The sequence below is a fragment of the Dipteris shenzhenensis genome, chromosome 10 (assembly GCF_047967505.1).
Source record: "Dipteris shenzhenensis isolate YYH24624 ecotype China chromosome 10, Dip_SZ_1.0, whole genome shotgun sequence".
NCBI lineage: Eukaryota > Viridiplantae > Streptophyta > Polypodiopsida > Gleicheniales > Dipteridaceae > Dipteris > Dipteris shenzhenensis.
In genome coordinates, this window is record NC_141605.1 from 24,023,860 (window position 1) to 24,048,633 (window position 24,774).

At 42.4% G+C, this 24,774-nt stretch overlaps 1 pseudogene across 1 annotated transcript; it reads right to left on the minus strand.

The window, feature by feature from the left end:
- Positions 1-16,109: 16,109 nt before the first annotated feature.
- On the minus strand, positions 16,110-18,831 carry LOC147897591 (TMV resistance protein N-like; annotated as a pseudogene). The gene is made up of 3 exons (XR_015541644.1): positions 18,365-18,831; positions 17,134-18,241; positions 16,110-16,868 (listed from the first exon to the last, which is right to left on the minus strand). The product of XR_015541644.1 is annotated as a TMV resistance protein N-like (transcript).
- Between the last annotated feature and the right edge of the window lie 5,943 nt (positions 18,832-24,774).

Below are 24,774 nucleotides of genomic sequence, written 5' to 3' on the forward strand. Positions count from 1 at the left end.
AAGGGTTAAAACTAAGGTCGGAGTCATCGGCTCTACATTAGTGTTCTAGGGCACTGTAATAAGCTCCAACAGTCACTGACAGCTGTCAGCACCTACCTGTCAAAAAATTAAATGCACTAGCCTGTCAGCATTTATTACATCGGCGCTGCATTAATTAAACTTGACTTTTTCAAAATTAGCTATGATTCAGTGAACACAAAACCTGAAACCACTTAATTAACCACCAATCTGTCAATCAGTCTGTTATTGCACCGGCGTTGCAATAATTATTGCAACGTGACCCTGTGAACTGACCAATACTTAGATTCTGAGAGTGTTTTCATGAAGTGCTCCAATTCAAATTCAACCCAAAAAGTCAAACAGAGTCAAAAAAGCCAGGGCGCTGAAATAATTTATTGCAGCACGCTGCATTATTATATTGCATCAGAGACCTACACCATCACCAGAAAAGGTTAACATTTCCATAACACCAATGCATTGATCAGCCAAAGTGAGTGAAGAGCCCAAACAATTTAGGGCGCTGCAATAATTCTTTGCACCAGAACTGCACACTTTGCCTGTGACAGCCTGAACACATTGACAGCAGAACTCAACTTCACCTGAACCTTAGTAACATACATGCACCTTAGGTCCGGTCGTACCTTAGGATCTGAAATTGTTCCAGAAGATAGTACTTCAAACGTTGACTTAGAGGCCATTTTGGGCTCAAGTGTAACCACTAGAGAAAGATCTTCATTGAACAGCACATCATCTGTGCTAGGACCATTGTTTGAATACGAATCAAGCACAGACAAGACTATGAGCATGGAGGACAACATGTCTAACCAGAATGAAGTTCAAGTTTTCATTACTCCAAACATAGGGACTCAGTCCCCGACGTAGTCAACCTCCAATAGGATTTATGAGGGAATTACAAATTTCTTTGGAAGATTTGACCCACGAGCTCAACTTTTTGAGAACACAGAAGACATAAATCTGTTGGCTTGCACAACCACAGTGACTTCAGGACCTCTTGAATATCACATCCTTCGAGACATGCAATAAAGAAGCGATCAGGTTAGGAGATAACATGAGAGAGGGCGACGAGACCACTAATACATCAGTACCCTCGATTATGGGATCCAAGGATCCTGACGCGAGTTCGTCTAGGGTTTCTAAGGAGCAATCCAAGGAGGCCAAGGATTTGAACATAGATGAGCTTGCAGACTTAATAGTCGCAAGGCTAAATACTCAAGCAAAAAACGCAGCTCATCGAGATACCCAAGGAATTGCGCACTTATACCCAAGGAGAGATATGGTATGGTGTAGTGTATGCTCAGGGAATAAACCCTCAAATGAGTGTCCAAGGCTAAGAGCAAGACCACCAGCCTTATGGTGTGGACACTGTAATAGGTGGGGAAACCACTAGACTTCCTAGTGCAAATATCTAAGAATGTTGCCGCAAGCACAAACTCAGACTTATCAACCTAGGCCGCAACAACTAGCATTACCAGCTCCACCACTACAGTCGCATCAATTTGTTCAAGGGGCTAGTAATGTTAGGCCAATGTCATACCAACCGCAGAATGTGCCATTACCACTGTCAATCCTAGGACCTCAACCACCTCCACCTAGAATTACGCCAATGAATCAAGTGATGGTGGAAGAAATGTCTCAGGGTTGGAATGAACCTGATTCCAGAATCACCGAGACTTACACTAAACAACCGATATCCACGCAAGAGGATGACGAATACGAGTTACCTCAGTCATTATGTTGTTCAAGGTGATCAACATATCCCAGTATATTAAACAGCACCAGTTAATGCAAAGGCTAGGGATATGAACAACACAAACACTAGACCTCCGATCCAATGCTACAAGTGCAATGGACCACATAAAGCGAATGAGTGTCCACAGAAAGCGCAAGCTGGACAGTCTGTCCAATGTTATGGGTGCACGGAACCTCAGTATTACAAGGATTGTCCATACAAACATAATAGTGCACCACCAGTTACGACTACAGTCGCTATTGATGTTCCGTTATGTAGTGGTTGTGGTATAGACCATCTTTATAAAGATTGTTCGATGTGAAGAGCACCTGTTGATGCTTCAAACCCAAGAACAACAAGTCTTAACTTGTTAGGGATTGAACGCGGATGCATTGCTCAAGTATCCTTAAATGCGATCACTCATATGCAAGCCAAGGCAATCACGCGAGAATTGCATAAAAGAGAAAGAGAAGGTCAAGCTAGAACATCACAGAATCCGAAACCCCAAAATAGCCCAACTAAAAAGCCAGCGATCAAAGTGGGTAAGGGTAAGGATAAAGTGATAGTGCAAAGTGGTTCTGACGAGGACACGGCCACGATAGCAACCTTAGAGACCACAGGAAGCAGATCTAGTCAAGGAGGTAAAGGAGAGGAAGATTCGATTGGAGAAAAGCAAAGGAGCCCAAACCAAAAACACCGAGTGGATTTCATGAGTACCCTAATCCAATCAAGGAAAATGAAAATTTGGTGAAGGCCATGGCTCTAGTCGAAGAATGTCAAGCGACGCAGGTTGAACCCAGAGTGCTAGCTAACATTAAATTTCCAAAACATCAAAATTACCCAAACACATAGAGCACCAGTGAAAGTACCATCCATCATAGCAGAAATGAACGAAGACTGAATGTCAAATGATGGATCTCTGCTTATGGATCGTATGTTTGAAGAGGATCCAATTATGGAAAGACTGAGACATGAGGTTCTAAACAACCTTCATGACGACATAGAGAGACAGTCTAACGGCATCACAATGCCAGGTGGACCAAGGGATGTCGCAGAACTTGCTGCATTTCTATCCATAGAAGTCAAGATGCCAATTGCTTCATTGCTAAGGGGAAACCCGATGTTATGGCATGACTTATCAGATTGGATGAACGGACACCTCGACTCAGTGACGGAAGCTAATGAGGAAAAATAGACAAGAGAGGAGTCCCGACTTAGAAGACGACACACCCAGGGTGCCTATCAATAAGTTAGGCCAATATTTTGAAAGTGATGACTCTAATGCAGTTATTCCGATATCGTATCATCATAGGAAGGTGGAAGCCATCCTGGATGGAGGCGCCAGAGTGAGCATAATGACCAAACAATTTTGGGAAAAGTGGGGAAGCCCGCCTATGGAGAAAACCTCGCTAATAGTCAAGTTGGCTGATGGAACCACTACAAGGCCGGTGGGGGTGGTAAAGGACTTAAAGGTTAAAACCTTTGGTATCACTTATCACGTCTGGTTTGTAGTCATGGACTTTAAGAACCCAATTGACTCGTACGACATCATTCTAGGAAAACCGTTCTTGAGAGCAGTGGGAGTAGTGCATGATTGGCTATCCAACACTCTCTATCTCATGAAGGATTCTTCGGTAATAAAAGTGGACCTTACAACGTGGAAATCTTGTCCACTAGGTGGCAACTTATTTGCTGTTGAATCAGAAACGACCACTAGGACAACAACTGTCAACCGGTTTGAAGCGGCCAACGAGAAGATAGTGGGAGGTGATGTGGATGAAACGTGGTATGCATCTCTACCTGAACCAGAGTACTCGCATAATTGGATGCATTTACTTGCAACCATTGATATACCTGAGAAAAGAGGAACTCATATGGTTAAGGATGGGAGCGGCTCTAAGGGTACAATAGTCCCACTCCGCATGATCAAGCTTTTTAAGCAAGCTCGCGAAGAAGCCAAAAAGAGCGAAATAAAAGAGAAGTCCAAGAGGATGACCTTATACAAGAGCACCCTTGAAGATGAAGACTTAGGGGATGATGAACCATAGATTGAACCAGCTAGAATCCCCTTAACCTTGAAAATCACAGAAGAAACCACGTTTGGTTTGGAGTCGTTAATAGATCCAAGTGCAAGTCACAATTTTATATCATTTGAAGCTGTTGGGGTAAAGGCACATTGCCACCCTTTAAAATGTTATGACACCTATGACTGTCTTAAGACAGTCATAGGGTGAATCCCTAATCCTAATAAAACCTATGAGTTTGTGGTGTGGCTCAACACTTTTGACACACCCACACTTCTTATGTCTCCTTCTCTTTGTCTCCTTTGTTCCACTCCCTTTCTCTTTCCCTCACAAGTGGTATCAGAGCCTTTATCTCTCCCTCTCATTTCGGTCTACCCCTCCCTCTCCCCTCGGGCCTCGTGCCCTCAGCAGCTAGCAGGGCGGTAGCGCGTGCGAGCAGAGCGAGGCAGCAACGAGCGGGGCAGCGCGAGCGAGCAGGGCGAGCAGCCAGCGCAGGAGCAGCTGCTCACGCAACTATAGCGGCAGCAGCAGCTAGCTGCTGCTAGCTGCGCGGGCGCAGCCAGTGCGCGCACCGCACAGCATCGGCCGCGCGCAGCACCGGCTGCGTGCAACCCGTCGACCGACTACAAGGCAGAAGCCGCGATAGGTACGACCATCCGTACCGACTGTACGGACGCCGTACAGGCAGCCGTACCGTACGGACGCCGCGACAAGCAGGTACAGGGCCAAAAAAATTTTGGGGATTCGTGCCCTCGCAGGTACAGGGTACAGCAGGTACCCTGCGCAGGTACAGGAGGTACAGCATGCACAGAAATTTTGTTTTGGGGAAGAAGGAAAAAGAGAGAGCACTCTGCTCTGCATTCCCGAAATTTTTCAGTTCTAAAACTGTGTGTTTGAGGTACAGCAAGTACACTCGTGTCCATCGTGGTTGAGGTGACTAGTGCCACAGTGTGTGGTGGTTGCACAGTTATTTTGTTTCGGGAAGGTCAGATGCCTTGATTTTGTAGAGGGCTTTTATGCTTTTGCTAAGTGCAAATCTCAGTTTTCGGGTGACAATTTCAAAGGGCTTTTGCCTGGAAGTGTATGCAGTGTATGCCTTGAGGCAGTGTGGAGCCAGGGTGCCCACATTGGTCTTGTTTCCGCAGTGTATTCAGTGACATTTCTTGCAGGTCACATTCTGTGTACGACACTTTGAAAATCTCAGTTGAGCCACGCTTGGCCAGGGCGTATCGAGTTTACTCGATCCCTAACTGTCCATCGTTGACAGTGCTCAAAATATTTTCTTTTCGGTGTTTGTACGTTGGGATCTGTGTTGTTACTGTGTACACAGGGCCGTTTATGCATTACTTTGTCAGGTGAAAGTGCCAGGAGAGCGCTGTATTTTGTATGCTACCTCAGTGTTGAGGTGTTTTTCACTTGGTACAGGTGTCAAATCAAGGGGCTTTTGCCCAGATTTTGCTTGTGAGCCCTTGAGTTACTGTTTGAGAACTTCGGATGCCTTTTATCCCCTTGGCAGAAGGGTGATTGTTTGGGATTTGTCCCATACTTTGTTGCAGGTTTGTGACAGGCTGAGGTGTTTGGAGCCTTTTTTAGTGAACAAAACAGTGTATGACAAGTGGTTTATGCATATAAAATCAGTGCAATACCTCATCTGAGGTGGGAGAAGTGATCAGGACATCAGTGTTTTGTGTTTCGTCAGATGATGATGCACTTGTAAAGCACTTGTGGAACAGCTGCAGCATTCTGAAGTTACTGTTTTATGCCTATTTGAGCACGGTACAGTGTGTCAGAAGGTACAGTGACTGGAGGGAAAATTTTCTGTTTTGCTGCAGATTTCTTAACAGTAAAAAAAACAGCACTATTGTGAGTGCTCCTGGCTCTTGATAGAGCAGGTTTTCTAAGAAATCAGAATTTTATTTAGTCATTTTTGACTTACAGGGAGTCAGGCACTTTCCTTATCTGATATGGCATCAGGGGGAAGTGAATCTTCAATACTGAACATAAAGAAATTGGAAGGGGCACACAATTATGCATTATGGGCAGAACAGTGTTTGAATGTACTTCTGCTAAAGAAGATTTCTAAGCCCATAAGGGTGAAGGGTGTCAAGCCATCTGGGATGGCAGATGATGAGTGGGAGGAGCTTGATTTATCTGCAAGGGCTGCTATTATGCTTACTCTCACTGATTCTCTTGTGTTCAATGTTCAGGCTGAAAAGACCTCTTATGGCCTATGGCAGAGGCTAGAAGAGTTGTATGCCCAAAAGAGTTCAGCCAATAAGGTTTATTGGTTGAAGAAGCTTGTCGACCTTCGCATGAAGGAAGGTACAGCTATGACCTCACACTTGAGTGAGTTCAATGCCATCTTTACACAGCTTATTGCACAGGGATTGAACCTTGATGAGGAGTTCAAGGCTACTTTCTTGTTGTGTACCCTCCCTGAGAGTTGGGACACTTTCAAGACCACTCTGTCAAATTCAAATGTCACTCTTATGTATGCTGATGTGGAGAGCTCTCTCCTTATGGAGGAGATGAGCAGGAAGAATAATATGGGCAGCAAGTCTTCCAATGCTTTGCAGGTACAGGAAAGAGGTAGGACTCAGCAGAAGGGGAGATCTGCTGGCAAGTCCAAATCCCGCAGTCAGTCCCGTGGCAAAAAGGATATTGAATGCTTTTACTGTGGCAAGAAGGGACATGTGAAGTCTAAGTGCTTCAAGTTTATACGGGATCAGAAAGCCAAGAAGGCTGAGACAAAGGATGCAGGCAGTGGAAGCAAAGGCAAAGGCAAGGCCAAGGCAGATGACTTGGATGCAGTGAATGTTGCAGCAGAGGACAGTGACAGTGACAGACATGATGTATTATGTTCTTCTGCTGTAATTGCACATACATTGGTTATTGATGGTCATGACATGCACACCTGGCTCTTGGATTCAGGTGCTTCTTTTCATGTTACTCCTCATAGGGAGTGGTTTACTTCCTACACAGGTTCTCATGGAGTTGTTCACCTTGGGAACAACTATGCATGTCAGATTGCAGGGATTGGCAGTATACAGATAGTATTCCCTGATGGATGCATATTTATGCTTGATGGTGTTCGCCATGTGCCGCAAATCAAGAAAAATCTGATTAGCATTGGCTTGTTGGATGATAGTGGTTACCACACCACATTTGGGGATTCCAAATGGGTGATTACTGATGGCCAAGTTGTAGTGGCTGAGGGTTATAAGAGTGATACCTTGTACCCTCTTTATGTTTCCAGTGCAGGTAATCATGTTGTTGCCATAACCGAGCTGCCAAAGGTTTCATTGTGGCATAGCCGGTTGGGACACATGTCCGTTAAAGGAATGCAAGAACTGTCATGTTTGGGTTATCTGCCGTCTCTTTCATTTTCATATTTGCCTACTTGTGATCATTGCATTTTTGGAAAGCATTCTATGACTCCTCATAAGAGGAGAACTCCCCAGAAAAGAGCACCGCTTGATCTAGTGCACCACTGATTTGTGTGAGATGCCACAGCTATCACTAGGGGGTGCAAAGTATTTCATTACTTTTATTGATGATGCCACACGCAAAGTGTGGGTCTATTTCTTGAAGCATAAGAGCGATGCCTTAGATGCTTTCAAGAAGTTTGTCGCTCAGGTTGAGAATCGGACAGGACGCAGGCTGAAATGCCTCATATCCGATAATGGGGGTGAGTATGTGTCACATGCTTTTGTACAGTTTTGCGAAGCTAAGGGCATTAAACAGGAACTCACAGCCCCTCATAATGCATCTCAAAATGGTGTGAGTGAGCAGATGAATCGAACTATTCAGGAGAAGGTTCGATGTATGTTGTCTTATGCTGCATTGCCCCATGGCTTTTGGGCAAAAGCCGTGCAAACAGCAGTTCACCTAATTAACAGGTCGCCGAACAAGGCTTTGGAGTTGAAAGTGCCAAAGGAGGTGTGGTCTGGCAAGCCACCTTCATATAAGCACTTACGTGTGTTTGGCTGCGAGTGCTTTGCTCATGTACGCAAAGAACTGCGCACCAAACTGGAGCCAAAATCTTTCAGATGCATCTTCATGGATTACGGTGACGAAGGTGAAATGGGGTACAGGTTATGGGATCCCGTCAAACGGAAGATTATACGCAGCAATGACGTCATCTTTAAAGAGGATAGTGTACACAAAGAACCCGTGCAACCTGTGGAATACAGGAGGGTTGTTTATGATGATGTCGGATAGCAAAGAATGCCCATTAATATGCAGCAGCAGGCTGCTGTAGATAACCCTGTTCAAGAGGGTATACAGGCTGAAAATCAGCCAGACAATTTTGCCAATGATGCACCACTGGATATGCCAGCAAAAATGGGGCTGTAGAACAGCCAAATATGGTGGTACAGCCACCCATCATGCATGACGAACAAGCTAGACAGCAGCCTATTACGGAACATTTTGTTAGGAGGAGCACCCGTGTACAATGGCCTCCTGACAGGTTTGTTCCAGGAGCCAATAATGTGGTTGATTTTATCATGCTGACAGATTGTGGTGAGCCTTCCAACTTCAAGGAAGCTATGGGAAGAACAGAGAAAAAGAAGTGGGAGCAAGCCATGCAGTCAGAAATGGACTCCCTACTTCAAAATGATACATGGGACTTGGTGCAGCTACCTGCAGGCAGAAAGGTTTTGCCATGCAAGTGGGTTTACAAAGTCAAAGTGGATTCAAATGCTTTACCGAGGTATAAGACCAGATTGGTTGCCAAGGGATTTAAGCAGGAGATGGGCATTGACTTTGATGAGATCTTTTCCCCTGTAGTCAAGATGACTACTTTGAGAGCAGTGTTAGCTCTTGTTGCTCATGAGGACATGGATTTATGTCAGATGGATGTGAAGACTGCTTTTCTTCACGGAGATCTCCATGATGAGATTTACATGAGCCAGCCAGAGGGATATGCTGTTAAAGGGAAAGAGCAGCTTGTGTGTAAGCTCAAGAGGAGCTTGTATGGACTCAAGCAGGCGCCAAGAGAATGGTACAAGAAGTTTGATGCCTTCATGCAGTCCCAAGGGTATCATAGGTGTGAAACCGATCATTGCTTGTACACCAAACGGGCAAAGGATGGCAGTTTGATGCTACTCATTCTATATGTGGATGACATGCTGATTGCCAGCAAATCTCAGCAGGAGATTAGTGCCTTGAAGAAACAACTGCATAAGTCTTTTGACATGAAAGACTTGGGTGATGCAAACCATATTCTTGGTATGCGGATTATTCGTGACAGGTCCAAGGGACTTTTGTTTCTGTCACAGAAGGAGTACATTGACAAAGTACTGCAGAGGTTTAAAATGGAGGGGGGGAAGTCTATTAGTACCCCATTGCCTCCACATTTAAAACTCAGCAGTAAGGACAGCCCCAGATCAGATGATGATAAGGCTGAAATGGCCAAGGTTCCGTATGCATCTACAGTTGGTTCTTTGATGTATGCCATGGTTGCCACTCGTTCGGATATTGCTTTTGCGGTGGGAGTCATCAACAGGTATATGGCAAATCCACGCAAGCGGCACTGGGAAGTAGTGAAAGGCATCTTGAGGTATCTCAAGGGTACCAAAGAGTTGTGCATATGCTATGGTAGGCAGGATGCATTGGTGCATGGTTTTACAGATTCAGACTATGCAGGGAATGCAGATAACCGGAAGTCTACTACCGGTTATATTTTTACATTTGCAGGAGGTGCTATATCATGGGTGTCTCGGTTGCAGAAATGCATTGCACTGTCAACCACTGAAGCTGAATATGTTGCGGCCACTGAGGCTTGCAAGGAAGCAATATGGCTTACTCGGCTGGTGGGAGATTTGGGCATTACAGGAGATATGCCAGTTTTGCATTGTGATAGTCAGAGTGCTATCATGTTGGCAAAGAATCCGGTCTTTCATCAGAAGACCAAGCACATAGATGTGAAATACCATTTCATCAGGGAGGTACTGGAAGACAAGCGGCTCAAGAGCTTGTGAAGGTGCATACTGATGATAATCCTGCAGATTTGCTCACTAAGAGCTTGCCTACAGAGCGGTTTGCACATTGTCGCCACATCATGGGATTAGGATGAGAATATTCTTATTTTATGGTCTTGTATACAGTAACTGTATATTATTGTAATTTTTATTCTTTTCTCCCCTTTAGGCACATTGGCCTTTAGGTGGGAGGTTGTTGGGGTAAAGGCACATTGCCACCCTTTAAAATGTTATGACACCTATGACTGTCTTAAGACAGTCATAGGGTGAATCCCTAATCCTAAAAAAACCTATGAGTTTGTAGTGTGGCTTAACACTTTTGACACACCCACACTTCTTGTGTCTCCTTCTCTCTGTCTCCTTTGTTCCACTCCCTCTCTCTTTCCCTCACAGAAGCTTGGCAAACATTGCCCAAGGGAAGCATGGTTCCGACCAATGCGACTGTTAGAGCAATAAACGGCACACGAACAAGGCCAATTGGACATGTGACATTAGATGTAATCCTTACTAAACATGTGTTGCAGGTACACTTCTATGTACTGCCTGTAGGTACCATGGAAGAGCATGTGGTCCTTGGACGTACGTGGTGTTATCTAACGAACTCTCAAATCGATTGGCACAAGCAACAAGCCAAGATGGTTTACAAAGGCCATGCTACTCAAGTGCCATTGCTACAAGAAGGCATATTGATGCAATCTCCAATGCCAACAAGTGGTGAGTCAAGCATGCAAAAGAGTAAAGGTAAACAAACTCTAGCACAAGACACCTTATCCCATAAAAGACTACATCATCAGTAACAAGCTAGATTCCCAAGAAGCTGCTACAAGCTCAAGGTTATTCCAGAGGCGAAAGAGATGTATGGCTACCACATCAACCTCAACATCAAAAGCCAACATTTCCCTCGCGGCCCAAACCTCGTCAATCTCGAGCTAAGAAAGTGCAACATCGCGTCACAACGCATCAGCAATAGGTGCCAGTGTAGCTATTGGAAGGCCAAGGTTTTTACCAAGGCAATGATCAGATATGGTTACCCAAACAAAAGAAGGCAGCTGCTACAAACATATCACATCAAAACAAGCCGCAGTAGAAACCACCAAAGAGGACAAAGATGGTATGGGTACGAAAGACAAACTCTCCAACAAAGCCAACATGCCCATCACCACCAACAAATGTACCGCGCCAAAGGGCAGAACCACAAGAACCTACTTGGAGAAGAGTCATGGTCAAATCCACACTTCAAAAGGTAGAACCACAAGAACCTGCTCTCATAGACAAAGGCAAAGGCAAAATGGTAGATGTTACAAATGTTCCATCATCATCAACATCTACGTATTTTTTGCCAAGGTCGCAATCAATCACAAGAGTGTCTAGACCTAAGGTAGCTACACAAGAACCTGCCCCGAGTAAAACTAGTTCTCCAAGGCAAGATACACAACATGTGGAAGGGAAGACAGAAACACAAGAACCTACTTCCGCAAAGGAAGTAGAACCATAAGAACCTGTCTTGCCACATGATAATGCAAGGATCGAAGAGCGTGCTGAATCGGACATTATCAAGGATACAAAGATGATGCTCAAGGATCTTGCGCAAATAGTGATCACCACAACATTGCAAGTCAAGCTTCCACCAACAGTAACGATGTCGGCCACAAGGTATGCCACTTGGATCTTCAATGCTTTACCTTGAACCAAGTGTTGCATATCAAGTACTCAAGTAGATAGGTCTAACTTAAGCTAGGGCATAATTTTGTCAAGCCAACATTCTAGGGTCCTTAGTAGAAACAACCGCACAAGGGCAGGACTGTGTATACACAAGCACTCACAACACGAAGGTCAAGCCCAAGTCCAAGTCAGGTCAACAACCAAGTAGGTGCTAGAAGCACGACACCTTTATCAAATAGCTTAAGCACTTACTAGGGTCAGCACATTCCAGCACACACATCTGCCCTATCACATAAACATGATGGAATGCACATGACCAGAAGTAAAAGGGGTCAAAGGCAGCAACACAAGAGGTGCAGGAGTTAAGGTTATTGCAGCGCGTTGCAATAACCTAGGTCAACGAAAGAGTGATCCAATGTGTCTTTGCAACTTAGTACAGTGCATATCAGAGGTCTATTATACTGGGTGGTCAGAATCAGCTCAAAAAGTGGCTTAAATCAGGACGTTGCATTAACACCGCATTGCATCGGAGCTATGCAAAATGCCACTAAATGTATCCAGCACACAGGTAGAGCATATACAAGACCTATCAACAAGACCTATCAAGCATGCCAGGGCCATTAGTCACCAATATAAGCCAGGCATGCATTGTATATATAATGATCACGCTGCATTAACATGCTAATGCATCAGCATGCATAGGCCTGCACAATAGAGTACAACCAAGGGTTCCATATGGTCATACTGTACTTCAATAGTGCCATGAGAACTCCGAATGGTCAACTAGGTGCTTACAGTAGCAAAAAAACAGGGACGCTGCATTAACAGGCTAATGCATCGGGGGTTTGACAACTCATCCAAGTAAGTGACCCAGATGCATGGAATGATCAAGTAGACAGATAAAATGCCACTCATAATGTTGTTGCACTAAAATAGGCCACAAGTACATCGTAATTGGGCACATTGCAATAATTCTATATATATGCAAAACAACAGCACGCTACATTATGGTTCTTAACTGAACGCTACCCAAATTTACACTACAACCAAAAGCCTCCAAACCTACCCTCAAATCTCCCAACTACCTCCAACCGAACCAACCAAAGATGTCTTATGACACTGAAGAAATCATCCGAAGACACTTCAACACCCTTCAGGAAGAGGACACAGAATTCACATGTGGCCAATCGGAGACCCATTTCCACCTACTAGGGCAATCCACTAATGAAGAAGCAAGGGACAAAAAGAAACGAACTACTGCACAAAAAGCACCTCAGGAAATTGGAGAGCCTTCAACGGCCAGCGTCATCAAAAAAAGACCTAAATGCATGTCTGACAACGCATATCCTAAAGCCCAAACAGTTTTGACAATTCCAAGGATGGAATTTAGTACAGGAAGGGGGGCATGTTATGCAAGTAACATAGTCCATTCATTTGTATTCCATTCAATATAGGTCGCGGGCCAACAAAGAGAGAAAGGACTAGAGGGCTAGGCCCCATTTTAGGATTGAACCTCCCTTCAAAAGGTCATTGTATAAAAGCCAAGGGTGTTGACCTTGGTCTTCATTCTTCCTTGCTTGAAGGAGTGGTATAGAGAGCAAAGCTTCCCTCACTATTGTGTTGTGTCATGCTTCCTTTCTTTCCATCTTACTATCATTTTGTTGCTACGCTTACGATCGTTTCCCCATTTACCACACTCATGATTCTCTCTTCTCTTCATCTCCTCCCTCTCCCCCTTACGATCGCGTAGTAGCACGAGTTAGAATCCGAGGACGGTGCCAGTGACAACACCACAGCAGTAGACAGTGAACCAGCTCTCACAATGAAGTGGCTTGGAGGTTGAGCTCTCCATAGTGGCTCGGTTGAAGATCCCCATGGCACGTCGGTCTCCGTCAAGAAGACTTAACAAATCTATCATGGATCAAAGGAGATGCTTTGCTTCTCCATAACCATTCTTAAAGAGGGAGATAAGTTCCTTAGTAAGTTTCTTAGCACCGAGGTTTAATATTTTGTGTCTCACACACATGGGCGTTGTGATATTTTTATCTCTCTTTTATGTTTTAAATGCACATAAAGACAATACATACATATGTAGTACTTCATACTTTTCTTGGTTTCTTAAAACATTATCAAACTCTAGCTACAATTCATTGGAAGTTCAGGCAATGTATGTGTAGATGCATTGACATATCTAGATATGTATTGTTGTATTTGTTATTGTTTTCATGCAAAAGTAGCATTTGAAAAAGGTTCTTTGGGATTTGAAACTATATAGCATTCGTATTATGAGGTATGCATATGTATGGCAATATAATGAGGAGTACCATTGCATTTGCAAAGACATATATGCTAATCATTCTTTGCATTTGGAGATGTGCATATTTGCCATTACATTCTATGCAAATGTTTCAGATCCATGTGAAAGTACGAATGAGAACATATCACATGCATGGACTCTCCTAAATGGAAAGCAGTTTTGAGCTAGCTTAGCCTATGGGGGGTCACATTTCAATTATTGTGTGTTGCTATAATATATGTGAAATGGTCTGTAACATGAGGGGTTTTATAGAACAAAAATATATACGATAGGATTTTATCCATTAGCTGTTCTCTTTTATGTTTTGGATGCATTATTAGGTGAATACACTCAAATTAGTATGTTTTAAAATGTGGTTTTTACAGACACACCTTTTCAATGGTCAAGCCTTTCACACTTGGCAAATGAAGATTAAGTTTACGTTGATGCGGGAGAACCTATGGTCACTAGTCTAGCCTACTGGAGCATCTTTGTCCTCACCTCTGGTCACCTACGATGTAGACCATGTGAGTATGTGTTGTCCCCTTGGTACCTCCTGTAGATTTGTGTTTGTACATGCAGGGGAGATAACCATTGGGAGGGGTTTTGTTTTTTCCTACCTCTCCATAGGCACACTTGTGATCCTGTGTGTGTGCTAGAGGAGCAGTTAGGTGGAGCTAGATGCTTCTAAAGGATTGGGGAGAGATTCTAGGAGCTTGGTGGCCTTTGGTCCGAGGTCATCTATGATGTCACAGTGGATATAGAGGTAGCCTACATATGGCCCTCATTCTCTTTCATTCTATGCAATTGTTCTCCACTCATTTTGTCTCTACATTGCTCTTCTCCGACAGAGTAAAGGGGCAATATACATGTGAGTATCCTTCAAACTTGGTTCAATGACTTTCTTTTATACCAATTGATGCAAATCCCTCAAAATACGGCAACTCTAAAGCAAATCAAGAAATCTAATTCATAATGAAAGTTTGACATGGTTTTCAAGTGTGGCTTGGCTCACAATTAGTAGTTGGTATTCTTACATCTAACTTAATATCAGAGGCTCTAACTAATATGAAAAATGGTTCAAACATTGTAGGATCAAATCATTCTAGGTTTCAAAGCTTGTGTCCTTATGAGGAGTTTTTTGTAAAATATCAACAAGCATTACCTTGTCAAAGCCTTTTTACAATAAGTTATGAACATGTGCATTAAAACATATGGACTTTGTAAGAGTGACAAGAAAAAAAACTCGTCCTTTATTTTTAAAAAAAGAAGTGGTGAAGAACTAAACTTGCATTTTTACCAAGGCATGTCCTAAAACCTCCTATAGAGATGGTTCTCGCCTTGCACTTTTTGTATAAGTTGTTTCTTGCACTTAGGAAAAATCATTTTTAAACATGCAACACTTTTAGACCGAATCTCAAGGTTACAATTGCAAGTGTAAGGACCAAATCACTCAAATGAAGTATGAAAATATAAACTCTCTTAAACAAAATCTTGCTATGATGTACTTTAGCTAAAAGTGAGAGTTTTGTTGATTGCAAGCACAAAGAATGGCTTGCCCACATTGTCAAAATGAACCACTCAAAGAGAACTTCCACTTGAAATTGAAAGCTTCAAGAATTTCTGTTTTGTTGAGATTTGCTTATAAAGTATCGCATAAAACAATTGCCCCATACTTAAGAATAAACACAATAAGCATCCTTTACACATAAACAACTCTAATGGAGCATTTCGATTGTACATAAGAATAATTGTCCTATGTTCATTTGAATCTCTTGATTAAGAGTGGTTACACACCTTCGCCCCCCACCCAAGTTGCACCTAGTTCATAGGCAGGAGTTGTAGGATGTTATGTCCATGGAGTGCTTACACACCAAACATTTGGACAGAGATCTCAAAAAAGCGAGTATTAAATGCTCCTTCTAAATGAAACTATCATGGATTGGTGGAGAAGAAGTGTCCATTGAATGGGGAGCTGAGCAAGCAAACTCCCCCGCCCAAAAAGCAAAGAGAAGAGGGCGATAACATTAAATACAGCAAAATCAACACATTCGTAGCTTTGTGTGTATGCAACTTGCACCCAGATTCGTGTTTGTTATGATTCTATTGGTGCTTTTTGACTAGAACGTCCATCCACCCACTGGTGTGTGGCGTGAGACATCCCTAAGGCTATAAACTAGTTAGTAAAATCTATGTGCGCTCGTGCGTGTGTGCACACATTAGTGTGCTTTGTGTATGCAAGAGTAGCTCTCTTTTTGTGATTAATGAATGGTGCGCGTGAGTCATTCAAACTCTAGACCAATGCCCCTTTTCCACTTAAAAATAGATTCAATTGGAGATCACCTCATCCATCCAAATCATAAATCTAATATTGTGAGTCAGGTATAATTTGATCACCGAGAGGAAGAAGGGAGCTTGGTGATGCGCTACAATCCATGCGCGCACAACCGTTCCAAACTTCCAAGGGAGCCAAAATCTTCAGGCAGCTCCATTAACTGCGTGCACCAGCCAATCTCCAACTCCTGTAGCTTTTTGAGCTGCCCGAAGGAAGAAGGCAGCTTGGTGATGCGCTTCAATGCAATTGCGTTCAACCGTTCCAAACTTCCAAGGGAGCCAAAATCTTCAGGCAGCTCCATTAACTGCGTGCACCAGGAAATGTTCAACTTCCGTAGCTTTTTGAGCTGCCCGAAGGTAGAAGGCAGCTTGGTGATGAATTTCAATCCCGAAACATTCAATCGTTCCAAACTTCCGAGGGAGCCAAAATCATCGGGCAGCTTCTCCACCATATCGCATACCGTAATGTCCAAGTGCCGTAACCTTTTCAGCTGTGAAAGGCAACTGCTCTTCTCATAAAACTGACGAGCCTCGTGAGTCTCCAGAGATGACCACCTTCCCATCTCCTCCACATCCACCCGATAATCCTTGGACAAAATGAGCACAGTGATGAACTCCAAGGACAAATGTTTAGGAGGAGTGATATCGACAGAATTCCAAAGACTCAGCCACCTGATTTGCAGGCCTTGAAGTTCCTCACATGTACCATTCAAATCTGTTCCGTTTAAGTGGAGGAGCCGCAAGGATTGCATTTTGGAAAGTTGATCTGCGTCTAGCCTGGGCAGGGAAGTGATAAGTCCCCGGATTTGATCAAGTCCCTACTACAACAAAGAGAGCAAATCATCAACTCACAACGTAATCTTTGCATTTCATCAGTCACAAACTTCAATTCCTACAAAAACAAACCGATCAAATCATCACGTCACAACGTAATCTTTGCATTTCATCAATCACAAAGATTCTTCATACTCAGGTCACGGTTGAGCAGCTCAACGGAGTAGCCTTTCATGGAGACTTCCTATCTGATACCTCACTTCCCTATACTATTATTGTGGACGTGCCTGAAAAGAGAAAAGTAAGTACCTGGTTATTGTGTAGCATTTGTTTCAAGTCCTGATCATTCCGCACCCATGTCTTGCTACTTCTGCTCATCTCTTTTCCCAAGTCCCTCAAAAGATCGTGCATAGTGAAGCGCAGTTTTTCGTCCACCTTCACCAAACACAGTTCTTTTAGCTTCTTTAGACTGGTTTCGTAGCCGTTTATTGAACCATCCCAAAAATACTTAGCCAACCGTTCCTCTCTGCCAATGAAGAAGCAAGACACGTCTTGAAACATTTGCTGTTCCCCCACATCGAGAGCTTCGTAGCTAATCTTCAAGCTTCCCGATATTTCAGTGTATTCGTTGCTCCTCAGCTTGTGAATAGCTTCTTCCCATAGTACCTTTTCTCTCATTCTCCTGAGATGCCGACCAAGCACCTCCAGGGCAAGGGGAAGCCCGTGACAAGCTTCCACAGCTTCCTTTACAAGCTCCTCAAAATCTGGATCTGGAGATCTTTTAAAAGCGTGAGAACAGAAAAGTTTCCGTGACTCTTGAGGATCCAAGGTGTGTAGCTCGTATGTCTCGCCCCGGAAGAGATCAGAGAGGTCGTCTGTGTCAGGGAATAATCGTTGGTCTCTTGATGTCAACAAGATTAGACTTCCAGGGCAGAGACTTGTTGGATCTAAGATCTTCTGAACAGAGCTGAAGTCACTGTTCATGCCATCCAATCTCTTCATATCATCCAGTACTATCAGAACCTTCTTACTCCTTAACCCACCTCCTAAACGTGCTCTCCCTCTCGCAAGATCGTCCACCTTAACGTCATCGCCATCAAGCAGTAAATCTTGCCTGAGACGAGCTTGAATTTGCAAAGCTCTCTCAACCCCACAATCCTCAACGAGGCATGATGCCTGGAAACAATCTCTATGCGTGTCGTAAATAGCTCGGGCAAGAGTGCTCTTCCCGATCCCACCCATACCCCAAAGCAGAACAACGTACACACTTGTCTGCTCGTGCAAACGAAACCGCTGCATCACATCCTGGACCTTGCCGTCCAATCCAACTCCTGTGGGCAGTCTGTTCACGGGGAGTCTGTTAGCTATCTCTTGCACTATCTTTTGTACAAGAGCGTCGATCAACGCCCCTTCCCGTCTGCAAATTAGTGATGAGTTAATATCCATCCACTTGTTATCAAGTCTGATACTACTCAAGCTTTTTCTTCATTTGCACATAAAGACCTTTTGTGAGACGAAATGCAAAAAACAAACATCATACCCGCCATAGTCCTCCAGCCGGACGCCCGCGACCCAGGAGGCATCGTCCAAAGCAGATTTCCACCGTTCCATTCTGTCCTCTTCGATGCGCTCGGGCCCATTTACATACTTCTGGAAATTTTGGGCAAACGAGCCATTCTCCTCCTTCATCCGCAGCGCTTCTGGCTTCACGTCAAGGTAGACAGGAATGAGCTTGCTCCTGTGATTCCGGTGGCTGTCCATCATTGCCGCGAGCTCATCAAGACACCAACCTGAGCTTCCGTAGATTTGAGTGAAGATGGCCACTCCAATAAGTGCGGTCCGAGCAGCTTCTAGCATGGTGTCACGAACGTCTTGGCTGGGAGGAAGCTCCTCCAGATCCAAGGAGGAGGAGATTCCACGGGACTTCAGAACATGGTAAAGGTGATTTGCAAGGCCCTTCTTGATGACGTCTCCACGATGGCTGATGAACACCTGGTAAGAGGCCATGGAGGATGTAGAAGCTTGAGTGAAATTCACGACAAAAGGGATGGGTGTATCTTTTGAGTTGTCAACATGATAAAACCCTAGTGTGCCACCTTAACCGGGACTAGTCCACACACACAAACTAGCTCAATCCACTAATTGGAGTTAGGGGAAAAAAACCTTTTTAAAAGGAAAAAAGTGCCCCTACCCATTCTTCTTAGTAAACATTGGCCACTGTAATTAATACATTAATTCTAACAATGTCATCCTAGTTTTCAAGCCTTGGATATAACTTGGGAATGTGCAATCAAGCTCGAGCACTTTATGCAAGATGTCCACTCTATAAAACCGGCATGTAGCATCTATCAAGCGGTGTTATTAGGAACCCTAATATTTAGCCTTGGATATTGCTTGGGTGAGGTGCAATCAAGCAAGCACTTTCTGCTAAGATGTCCACTCTGTAAAATAGGCATGCAACATCTATCAAGGGGTGTTATTAGGAATCCTAATATCTAGATTTTATGGTTGTAAAATTTGATTCTTTTCGATACAATCCTCTAATGTATATTTTTGTTCTCTAAACACCTCATGTTATAGACCATTTCACATATATTTTAGCAACACACGGTACTTGGAAAGTCTTCCCCATAGGCTAAGATAGCTCAAATATTATTTCCATTCAGGGGAGCCTATGTATGTGGTATGTTCTTATTCCTACTTCCATGTGTTTGAAAAATATGCATAGAATGTAATTTCCAATAACAAATATGCACTGTTGAGATATTGAGCTCCACTCGTGATATGCGAGGGTAATCGTTGTGTATTTATGTCACCGACTTGTTAGCTGCACTGCTTGTCATTTATGTTGATGATTTGATCATCACAGGTGATAGTGATGAAGATATCCTTCATGTGAAAATGCTATTGAAGCAGAAGTTTGAGATGAAGGATTTGGGAGAGCTGCGTTATTTCTTAGGCATTGAGGTGATTAGATCACCAAGTGGGATACGGCTCTTGTAGAGGCAGTATGGATTGGACATGCTGTCCAAATATGGGATGACAGGCTGTAAGCCTATTTCAGTTCCTTTGGAGCATAATGTGAAGTTGAGCGCAAATGTAGGTGAGCTTGTGGAAGACCCTACTATGTACAGACGCATAGTAGGAAATTTGATTTATATGACTATTACCAGGCCAGATTTGAGCTATGATATTGGATTGGTAAGTCAATTTATGCAGGCTCCAAGGAAACTGCATTTGGATGCGGCTAGATGCATACTCAGGTATGTGAAGTCCACATTGCAGTATGGACCATTTTATGAGACTGGGGTTCAGATACAGTTGCATGGATACACTGATGTTGATTGGGCTGGTAGTATTTTTAATAGACGATCTACCAGTGGATATGTGTTCTCTTTTGGGAGTGCTGCAGTCACTTGGAGTAGCAAGAAACAGCCTACAGTTGCCTTATCGAGTACAGAGGCTAAGTACAGGGGTGCAACAATGGCTGCATGTGAGGTAGCTTGGTTGCATAAGCTACTTTATGATATGCATCAGTCTACAGATGGGCCAGTTGTCATTTATTGTGACAACATGAGCAGTATACACTTGGCAAATAACCCAGTCTATCATGCTAGAACAAAGCACATTGAGGTGCACTATCACTATGTGTGGGAGAAGGTTTTACCAGGTCTTATTGATCTAGTTTATGTCAGCACAGAGGATTAGGTAGCTGACATATTCACGAAGACATTAGGCGCAGAGAAAGCTGCGCAAGTTCAGAGACCTACTTGGCGTGCAGGAATTGGGATTGAGCTCGAGGGGGAGTGTTGAGATATCGAGCTCCACTTGTGATATGCCAGGGTAGTTGCTGTGCATTTATGTCACCAACTTGTTAGCTGCAAATGCGGTTGGTACACCGCCCATGAACAATAGCTGGATGACAGCTATCTTTATGTACTCTAGTTCGTGGCTCAGTTAGTATGCCACCTTAGTTAGCTGAGTTTGGTTTGAGACCCAAATATAGGGTTCTTCTATTTCTTTGTACTAGAGTTCTTTTGGCTTTCACAACTAAGAAGAGGAAAACTGTTTTCAGCCTTCACCTTTGTGTGTATTCCCCCATTATGTATGTGAGAAAGCCGCAAGTGAGACTCCTTCCTTCTCTCCCACTATCTTCATAGCACATCTCCAAATGCAAAGAACAATTTACATATACTATCGAAATGGTAATTTTGTTAATACTATAAAAATCATACTTTCGCATGCAAGTATTATGAAATACAATGATGCATATGCATACCTCATAATATAAATGCTATACAATTTCGAATCCCAAAGAACCTTTTTCAAATGCTACTTTTGCATGAAACCAATAAAGAATTCAACGATACATATCCATATATGTCAATGCATCTACGCTTACATTGCATAAACTAATTCCAATGTTTTAATCAATCAAGAAAATTAAGAAGGAGCACGTGTATATATCATCTTTACATGTATTCAAGACATAAAAGGGATATAACACTATCTCAATACTCATGTGTATGGGACATAAAACATTAAAGATATAAGCTAATGGATAAAAAGAGATAAAACCACCCAAAGGTGAATGAGTGTAAGTGCTTTCTTTTGACCAAAAAACCCAACAAATGAACGTCACTAACTTGGTGTAATATAAGCGATGAAGGGAGAACAAGAAGTAAGCTGACAAACATGAACCACAGTTGCCATGAGAGGGTCTTACCCACGATTTGGGCAGTGTCTACTCTCTTATAGGGCTAGAATAGACTAAAAAACAACAGTTCTGACATTGGATTGTGCCTCAACCCTACGGGGTATTTTTGGCATACAAAAAAAAAGCTGTGTAGCACAACCATCAAACCTTGCTATTGCAAAGTCCTACTGTTGCATTGAAAAGCCAGAAACGTCATAGCTTGAGTCATCCACAAGAACGAAGGCATAAAAAATGCATCTCCCATGTATCAACGGCCTGTGTGTTGAAAATTCATTGGAACTTCCCACACACGGTACCAGGCTATAGTTCTAGAAGAGATAGTGCTAAAAAAACGTTGAAATGTTCCATCATCACAATATTCAGAACCCAAGATTATTGAGGCCAAGTCGCAGAGCAGCCATGGTTGAACATATCCACCATGACATCCTAAGGCACGCAACTTTTGCTTGTTGGGTCAGATACAAAGATTGCAATTGGTAGTAAGGAGAACCTCTCTTGCTTTGACGGAATCAAGATTTTGAGATCCATATGTGTCCTTGATGATGGTGCATGTGCTACTGGTTCGGTTATTGTGTTGGATTCTTAGTTAGCTCTTGTGCCATTTGTATGACCATTCCCTTGATGTTCTTGAATCAGGCTATTATGTGGGGTTGGGTCATCCATTTCTTGATCTGAGGCCTCCTTGCCTTGATCTTCACCTTGGTCCTCATGTTCCTTTTGCTATTGTTCCTCTTGTGCCTCCTTAAGACTTTCTTCTTCTTCTTTTCTACTTCTTATTGAGCTTAGATTGTTGGTTCCCTGGATCTACTTGAATCTCAAGATTCTTTATAATCATCTCCCCTACTTCTTTACAAAGAAATATGGATACATTGTAATTTGGTCCATCGGAGGCATGGAGAAGTCACATTACACTACAAGAAATGCATTCTTCTAACACACCTAACATTTTAGAGGAGCTCAAAAGGCAAATTGCCTCAAAGAAGTATTTCAATGCTTCTATTACGATATAATACAATGCCTGGAAGTGAATAAAAAAGTAGCTAATTTATAGGTAACATTGGCATTAAGAATTGCTTGAAGGTAAAGAATAAGATGCATACTAGACAACTCAATTGCAATACAAAAGCATACTAAATGGAGGCACTCCAAAATTTATAGAAACTGTTGGTGGATTGATAGAGTTTAGCACAAAGGTTATTCAATGATGTATTTTTGGCATAATTCAAACATATTCTTCTTGGCATCCTATCAAATATGTAGATCATTGCTCTATTTACAATCAATGAATCCTTCTTGTTCTCCTTTTGTTTTCAAATGTATCTTGTTTTCTTACAAATCCTTTCATTGATCTTCACTTTCCATTGCCTTGTTACTTGTTTAGAGTAGCACCCTAAACCTCACAAGATGATGCTTCTCATGCACTTGTAAGCCCTCAGGTTTTGGCATCCCTCTTGTAAGTGCATATGTAATGTATGCCAAATAATATCTAGGCTTTAAGCAAATATTTCTTGAATAATAACAAAAAATATCATAATTTGTGATCTTTCTTATAAGAATAACTATGTCCTTCTGGAAGTTGATTGGGTGGCCTCCTAAAAAATGAGATAGACTACTTTGGCATTCTGTGAACTTCTTGAAAAATTCACCAAGGTCTATGCCAAGATCCAAGGTCCAATCATCATTATTGTAGTTTGGTAAATAATCACGTGGCTTTGAGACATGACCCCAAGTCAAAAAGAAGAGGAGTTGAACCTCTGCTGTGAGGTTGTCTTCAGCCCTAACCAAGGACCCAATTTGAAGCAAATGATGCAAATTTACTACGGAGTTTGAGATCTTCATTCCCACCATATGTCCACATTCAAAGACATGCATGAGATGGTGTTTTGGTAGCCTCATTGCATCTTCCTTTGGGCAGCTCAAAAAGCTACGGGAGTTGAACATTAGCTAGTGCATTATGCTGAAGGAGCTACTTGAAGATTTTGGCTCCCTTGAAAGTTTGGAGTCGTTCAAGGCAGGTGGATTATCATCCATCACTAAGCTCCCTTCTTCCTTCACGCAACTCAATAAGCTACGAGAGTTAGACATTAAGCTGAAGGAGTTGCCTAAAGATTTTAGCTCCCTTGAAAGTTTGAGATTGTTGTAGGTGGATTAAATCTATCACCAAGTTCCCCAAGTTCCCTTCACATCTCAAAGTTGACTTGTCCATGCCTTATAGAGTGATTGTTAAGAAAGATTGTTAGATTATAATCTTGTTGAATGTGTGTATGGAAATGTTTGTAAAGAGAGACCCCTCAAATTGATGAGGCATGTAATATATGGATGTGGTTGAATAAAAGAAGCACAAGAAAAAAAAAATACATATGACTTACAATATTAGACTTATGATTTGGATAAATGAGGTGGATTCCAATTGAATCAGGTTTTAAGTGAAAAAAGGCATAGGTTTGGAGTTCAAATTGACTCACTTTCATCGTTTCTAAATCAAAATGAAGATATAAACATAAAAGGTGAGGTTGTAATCCAAAAGAGGCAAAAGGAAAGGTTGGGGAGAAGCATTGATTTCAGCCAAGCGGTCAACTCCAAAGGTAAGTGCAAGCCTTTGTTGGAATAAAATCTTACTACTTAGTATCACATGAATAGAGGTGAAGGAAACAAATTGATATGGCTCATTTTGATGAATCGGATTGTTAGGTCGCATCATTTTTCCAAAGTTTGAAAGGCTTAAGAATTTGACAAACCCAAGATTGCAAGATATTAAAAAAAATAGCTATGTTCAAATAGCAATAACTTCTATGGAGGAATTGAATACTAAAATATTAGAGCATAACTGAATAGATCTTAAGAAAAACATTTTCATAGAGGTTTCGTAGAAAACGGAGAAGTGAGCAGAGACTTATAACCATTTTAGCAAAATGTACCAAAATTATCCATATACAAAGTCTGCACTGATGAAATAGCTAGAAGTTTTCCTACTCTGCTTAGAATAAAGAAGCAAATAGATAGAATCATATAGATCAAAGATATGAAGAAATCGATATAATTTTCATTGAAAATGGAGATTGGAGCAAAAAGTTATGACCATTTTAGCAAAACAAACCAAAAATGTCCATATATAAAGTCTACTCTGATGAGACTAATATTAGTTTTTTTTCTTTGATCAAAATAAAAAAAAGGAATAAATAAACTCATAAAGCTCAACTAGATAAAGAAATCGATATAACTTTCATTGAAAA